A 7,584-nucleotide genomic window follows, 5' to 3' on the forward strand; every position below is an offset into this window, starting at 1 on the left:
TTTTTCAGTTTAATGAAAGGCAAGATATCTAGCTTTATTATTTCTTTCAGGAACATGCTAACTTTTTGAAAATATTAATAGCGACATTTTTATCTTTTAGGTGATTGAATCGATTAGCAACTAAGTTAATAAGTATATTCAAATATATAATTTGAATATGTTATTATGAAAAGAAACTTATGCTTTCTGCATCTTTATCACAATGTTAACATTGTTTACTTCAGAAGCAGTAGTTCACTATATATTCTTTGTTCCTGAAGGATTGAAGACAGTTTACAAAGGCATATGAAATATGACAAGATAGTTGTAACCCAGGGTCTGTCCGCCTTGGCACTATTGGCATTTGAGGCCAAATTGTGGCAGGAGGCTCTCCCTTACGTTGTAGGGATGTGCAGCAGCATCCGTGGCTTCTACCCACTAGATGCCAGTACCACCCCTTCTTCAGTTGTGACAACCCAAAAGGTCTCCAGTTGTTGCCAGTGTCCCCAGTAAGGAGGACTGAGAATGGAAATCACCCCTCGTTGCGAATCTGTGGTATAAATTTAGAAGTGAGTCAGAAAACAATAAGCTGCTAGGACCAAAACTAAAAATATATGCATCTATTAAAGACAGATCGCAAATTTGACTCTAATAGTAAGAAAAGTAAAATTTGAACCACAGTGAGGTGCAACTTCACACTTATGAGGATGGGAATTAAAAAAAAAAAGTGTTGGCAAGGATATGGAAAAATTGAAACTCGTGCATTGTTGGGAATGTAAAATGGTGCAGCCAATGTGAAAAATTTTGGCAGTTCCTCAAAATAGTTAAACATAGAATTACCATATGATCCAGCAATTCCACTTCTAGATGTATACTCAAAAGAGATTCAAACAGAGATCTGTACATCAGTGTTCATAATAGTATTATTCACAATAGCCAAAAGATAGAAACAACATGACCATTAGTAACAGGTGAATGAGTAAATAAAATGTGGCATATATACAATGGAATATTACTCAACTGTAAAGAATGAAATTCTAATACATACCACAATGTGGATAAACCTTAAAAACATGTTAAATAAAATAAGCTCAACACATAATATGGTTCTGCTGATATGAAGTAGCTAGAATAGCAAATTCAAAGAGACAGAAATAGAGTAGCTGTTACGAGGGAAGAGGGGCTTGGCGGGGGTAGGGGAGTTATTGTTTAATGGATACGGAGCTTCTGCTTGGGGTAATGAAAAGTTCTGAAAATGGACTTTGGTGGTGATGGTTGCACGACACTGAATGTATTTAATGCTGCTGAATTGTACACTTAAAAATTGTTAAAACGGTAAAAAAAATTAGGCATGTTAATAACTTAAAGTCAGCTTATAATTAAATATGTTCAAATAAAGAGATATAGAAGAGAGAAAAAACAAATCTGAATAGTTATAAAATTTACGGGGCCCATGAAAAATATTTTTTTTATATAGATTTTTTTTTTTTTTAAGATTTTATTTTTTGACAGAAAGAGACAGCGAGAGAGGGAACACAAGCAGGGGGAGTGGGAGAGGGAGAAGCAGGCTTCCCGCTGAGCAGGGAGCCCGATGTGGGGCTTGATCCCAGGATCCTGGGATCATGACCTGAGCCAAAGCCAGATGCTTAACGACTGAGCCCCTAGATGTAGATTTCTAACACAGACTGGGACTCAAGCTTTGTGTTAATGAAACCTGGACAAATCACATAATTCTATGGCCTCCTTGATGCTTCTTGAATACCACACTCCCATCCAGAGCCTTGCCTGTCCTGGAATGGTGTTTGGCCATGTTCCCACAAGGCTAGCTCCCCACCTCCTCCTGGTTTCTGCTCAGGTATCACCCCCAGGGGAGGACTTTTCTGACCATTCCTTTTTAAGTCTCCTCCCAGACTTATTTTTCTCCATAACGTTGACGACCGTCTGACATTCTACACATTTTACGTCTTCATTTGTTTTTGTCGACCCACTCTAGATTAAAAGCTTTATGATTTTCATCTCTATCCCCAGTTACTCAGAATAGTGCTTTAGCTCACAATAAATGTTTGTTGAATGAATGCATAGTTGAATAAATCATGTTACCTCAGTTTGTTTACTATTAAAATGGGCTAAATAACATCTTTGGAAATATAAATGTCAGTGGAAACCCCAGAATCCCAATGCAGCCAACCTAGCTCCCAGGATCTCTTAATTCCTGACCACTGCTTTGGCATAAGACATCCAGCAGGCACTGATGAGGAGGCCAAAGAGGAGGCAGTCCAACTCCTGTCCTCACACATGGAATGAGAGATGCAAGTGTACAGATACAATGTCATGAGAATTCACAGGTTATGTCTAGCGTAGGGGAATGGTCTCCTTTGACCGCTTCCCCTGCTCCTCGCCCATCCAGAAGCCCCATCTTGCCCATAGCTGGGCCTATGACTCCTGTCACAACTGCCTGGTGTGCCCCACTATCTCCTATCTAATGGCCTGCTCATACAGGGGTGCTAATATCTCCTGATTTGAGTGCATGGCCACATCCCTCCTGCCTTCTAGATTTCACCATGGATGTCTAGAAATGAAGCCTCTTCAACCAGTATGGGGGATTTCAGGCCCAGAGAACCATTCTAAATCATCCTGAATTGACTCTCACAAGGTAGCTGCTACCATGTCCATGTAAGATCTGTCAGCTGTTGTGTCCTCACCCCCTTGTCACCCAGGCTGGCCACTTGTTCAGAGACTGTGCGGGATCTTCTCTGAGGCTGTCCTCGGTAATAGGAGAGATCAGGGCTAGGTGGAAAAAAACCAGTTGACTTTAAAGATGTTGTTTCTCTGATTTTTTTTTTAAAGGAAATGCATACTGTACACATGAGAGACTCCAAAGCCGAAAGATGCTGTGGCAGTTGAGACGCACCTGGGAGCCCCTAACTGTTCCCTGCCTCTGCTTCAGGGGGTGGGACAGAGAGTGGAGCAGAGCAGTCAAGTCCTCGAGCCTTGAACCTGGTGTCTCCTCCCTGGCCAAGGGCTCTTCTTCCTCTTCAGGCAGAGGCTTTTCTGGTCTCTGCTGTCACCTCTGCACCCACCCCAGGACTGGACTACATGCCCCTCTTGGTGTTTGCTGTACATCATCCTTCAAGACACAGTTGTGCGGGAGCCTGCCTAACCTCGACCAGGCTGACTCTTCCTGTGGGTAGAAGAGATAGCATCCACTCCCCACGGTCCCGCATTGTCACTTCTGTGTTGTAGGTCTCAAGGTCCAGCTTCTGCCCCTGTGCCTGTCACCAGAGCTCAGGATTGGACCAACCACGCTCCATTTACAAAAACTTTAAAAGCTTTGGTGCATGAATGAATGTCCATCTCTGCTCCATTTACAAAAACTTTAAAAGCTTTGGTGCATGAATGAATGTCCATCTCTGCAGCCTCCCACTACCAGATAAACTTCTGGTCCGGTTTAGGCTGCTCAGCCTAAAGAAGTCTCTGAGCCGGGTCCCTCTCCCCAGCCCCTCCTCAGCCTGGCTGAGCTCCTGCCAGTGCCGCAAACTGCCAGGGGAGGAGGTGGAAAACCAAACTGGGGGGTCATGACGTGAAGCATAAACTTATAAATACAAAGGTAAATGTCATGCATTTCCCCCCAGGTACAGTCCAACTCTTCCCTTTCCTGGCAAACTACCTTCCAGTTCTGTCCTTGGGAGGGGTGTTCCTGGCGGGCAGCAGCCCAGGCCAGTGCTGCGATTTGAGTAATCACAGGGCCAAGTGGGGCGTGTGGGAAGGTGTGCTGTTGGGTCTGGCTCACAGCCCTGAACAATCTGTAGCTATTTTAAACGTATCCCACAGCCTTTCATTTGCTTCACTAATTTCTCTAAAATAGAATTGTCTATTTGTGGGTCAAAATTGGAGAAGCTTCTTGTTCATCACCAAACTGCTCTTTGGTGAGACTGGAGACAACACATGTGCCCAAACCCAAAAGGGCTAGCAGGTAGTAAGTGATTAAGTGCTCAGTGTTTGCTAGAAGAGATTGTGCATTGCATCTCTGAATCCCCAGAACCAATCAATACAGGCCACTCAGAAAATGGTTATTGATTTGAATGTTCCTTCTCCTGCTTTGACTTCTCATTGCATTTCAGTTCCATATTCCTGGTGTCAACATGATATTTCCACATAAATGTGCTGTTTGAGGAGCTGGCCTGACGGTCTCTATTTCCTGTCTCTGCCAGTGGTGGTAATAATACCAGTTGTTGTTCTTGTTTTTGTTGTTGTTATTGCATACCCTAAAATCTCAGTGGCTTACAGCATCTTTTCTGACTCATGCTACATGTCCATCAAAAGTTGCCCACTGCTCTGCCCTCCACTGTTTTTACTCTAGGACCCGGGCTGGTGAAGCCACTTCTATTTTGAACATTGCTGATTATTAGGGCAGAGGGAAAAGTGATATGGTGAACAACATGCTGGCTCCCAAAACTTTTGCCAGGAAGTGATATACTTCACTTCCAGCCATATTTCATTGGCTAAGGTAAGTCACATGATTCAGACACCCTCAGAGAGAAGTGGTGAATATTTGGAAACATGGTGCTTACTTTGTTAACTATTCTAAATACATTAAAAAAAAAAAAAAACAGTTTTATTGTAAGTCACACACCAAAGCTTTTGGCCCTTTAAAGTATAAAATTACATAATTTTTAGTATACGCACAGAGTTATTCAATCACTAATGACAATGGCTCCCACCAATTTCAGAATATTCACATCAATTTCAGAATTTTCATCACCCCAAAAAAGAAACCCCATACTCATTAGTGGTCACTCTCTATTCTCTTCTTCCCCTAGTCCCTACTATTACTAGGCAATTACTAGTCTACTTTGTTTCTATAGATTTGTCTATTTGAGACATTTCACATACATAGAATGATACAATAGATGACCTTTTGTGTGGGATTCACTTAGCATAATGTTTCTGAGACTCGTTCATGTTGTAGCATGTATCAGTATCTCATTCCTCCCCCCACCCCAAATAATATTCCAGTGTTTTTTTTATCTGTTCATCACTTGATAAACATTTGGGTTGTTACTAATTCTTTGCTATCATGAATGATGCTGCTATGAACATTTGTGTACACATTTCTGTGTGGATGTAGGTTTTTCAATTCTCTTGGGTACATACTTAAAAGTGGAATTTCTGGGTCATATGGTAACTCTGCTTTTTGGTAACATTTTGAGGAACTACCAAATTGTTTCAAGTGTCTGCCATATTTTACAATTCCACCAACAATGTATGAGGATTCCAATTTCTCTATACCTTCATCAACACTTATTATCGTCTGTCCTTTTTATTTTAGGCATCCTAGTAGGTATGAAGTGGTAGCTCATAGTGGTTTTGGTTTGCATTTCCCTGATGACTAATGATGTTGAGCATCTTTTCATGTGCTTAATGACTCTTTGTGTATCTTTTTGTGTGTGGGGGGGGAAGAGTCTAGATTGTTTTTTATTATGTTCAATTAGCCAATATATAGTACATCATTAGTTTTTGATGTAGTGTTCAACAATTCATTAGTTGTGTATAACACCCAGTGCTCATTACAACATGTGCCCTCCTTAATACCCATCACCTGGTTACCCCATTCCCCCCCACCCCCCTTCCTTCTGTCACCTTCAGTTTGTTTCCCGGAGTCCAGAGTCTCTCATGGTTTGTCTCTCTCTCTGATTTCTTCCCATTTAGTTGTCCTTCCCTTTCCCTGTGGTCCTCCATGCTATTCCTTATATTCCACATATGAGTGAAACCATATGACAATTGTCTTTCTCTGCTTGACTTATTTCACTTAGCATAATCCCCTCCAGTCCCATCCATGTTGATGCAAATGGTGGGTATTCATCCTTTCTGATGGCTGAATAATATTCCATTGTATATATGCACCACATCTTCTATATCCATTCATCTGTTGAAGGGCATCTCGACTCCTTCCACAGTTTGGCTATTGTGGACATTGTTGCTATGAATACTGGGATGCATGTGCCCCTTCTTTTCATACATCTTTATCTTTGGGATAAATATCTATTAGTGCAATTGCTGGGTCATAGGGTAGCTCTATTTTTAACATCTTGAGGAACCTCCATACTGTTTTCCAAAGCGGCTGTACCAAGTTGCATTCCCACCAACAGTGTAAGAGGGTTCCCCTTTCTCCACATCCTCTCCAACATTTGTTGTTTCCTGTCTTGTTAATTTTTGCCATTCTAACTGGTGCAAGGTGGTATCTCATTGTGGTTTTGTTTTGTATTTCCCTGATGGCCAGTGATGTTGAACATTTTTTCATGTGTCAGTTAGCCATTTGTATGTCTTCTTTGGAGAAGTGTCTGTTCATGTCTTCTGCCCATTTCTTGACTGGATTATTTATTTTTTGGGTGTTGAGTTTGAGACATTCTTTATAGATCTTGGATACCAGCCCTTATCTTTTTAGAAATGTCTATTCAAAGCCCTTATGCATTTTTTTAATTGGGTTGGGGTTTTTGTTGTTGTTGAGTTGTAAGATTCTTTATTCTGCATACAAGTCCCTTATCATGTATGATTTGCAAATATTGTCTCCTTATTCCATAAGCTGTCTTTTCACTTTCCAAATGGTATCCTTTGATGCATAAAAGTGTTTAATATTGATTAAATCCATTTTGTCTATTTTTCCTTTGGTTGCTTGTACTTTTGGTGTCATATTTAAGAAACTATTGCCTAATTCAAGGTCCCTATATTTTCTTCTAGGAGTTTGAGAGTTAAGCTCTTAAATTTAGATTGATGATCCATTTTGTATATCATATGAGGTAGGGGTAAAGTACTTTTTTTATATAAACCTTTATTTTGAAATAATTTAGATTTACAGAAAAGTTGCAAAGATAGTACAGAGTTCCCCTATAATCCTTAACCACCTTCACATAATGTCTAACATAAATATTGTACATCTGTCAAAATAAGAAATTATTAATGGTATGATAGTTTTAACTAAACTATAGGCTTTTAGATACCCCATTTTTCTACAAATGTCCTTTTTTTTCTATTCCAAGATCTAATTCAGGATACCACATTGCATTTAGCTAAGTCCTTTTTCTATGTTAAGTCATTTAATCCTCACAATAGTGTAATTCACTTTGCAGATGAGGAAATTAATGCACAAAGAGCCAAAGTCACTTGCCCAAGGTTATATAGCTAATAAGTGATGGAATTTTTCTCATCTTTGTCATCAATACCAAATTGTAGATAAATTATACTACATCCTCCAGTTACATCCCAAGGAAGGTGCATGGAGTTAAATGTTATGATGTTGCTTGCCTGAAAATGTTTTTATTCTATGTGATTGACAGTTTGGGCAGTATGGCAGAGACTGCCCAATGTCCCCTGATGTCTTTGCATTCTTTCACAATACTGTCCCTTGGTATGGGGGCTTTTTTCATTCATTGTGTTGGGCTCTTACTGAATCCTTTCAATAGGGAGACTTATGTCCTTCAGATTTGGAAACATTTTACTTATTTCTGTGATAATTTTCTTTCTCATTCTTTTAGTGAGATGTTGGGGCCCCAGGATTGATGCTCTAATTTGCCTGTCTTTTTCTCTCCTGGTTTCCTTATTTAGTGA

This window comes from Halichoerus grypus, chromosome 5 (genome assembly GCF_964656455.1).
Source record: "Halichoerus grypus chromosome 5, mHalGry1.hap1.1, whole genome shotgun sequence".
Taxonomy (NCBI): domain Eukaryota; kingdom Metazoa; phylum Chordata; class Mammalia; order Carnivora; family Phocidae; genus Halichoerus; species Halichoerus grypus.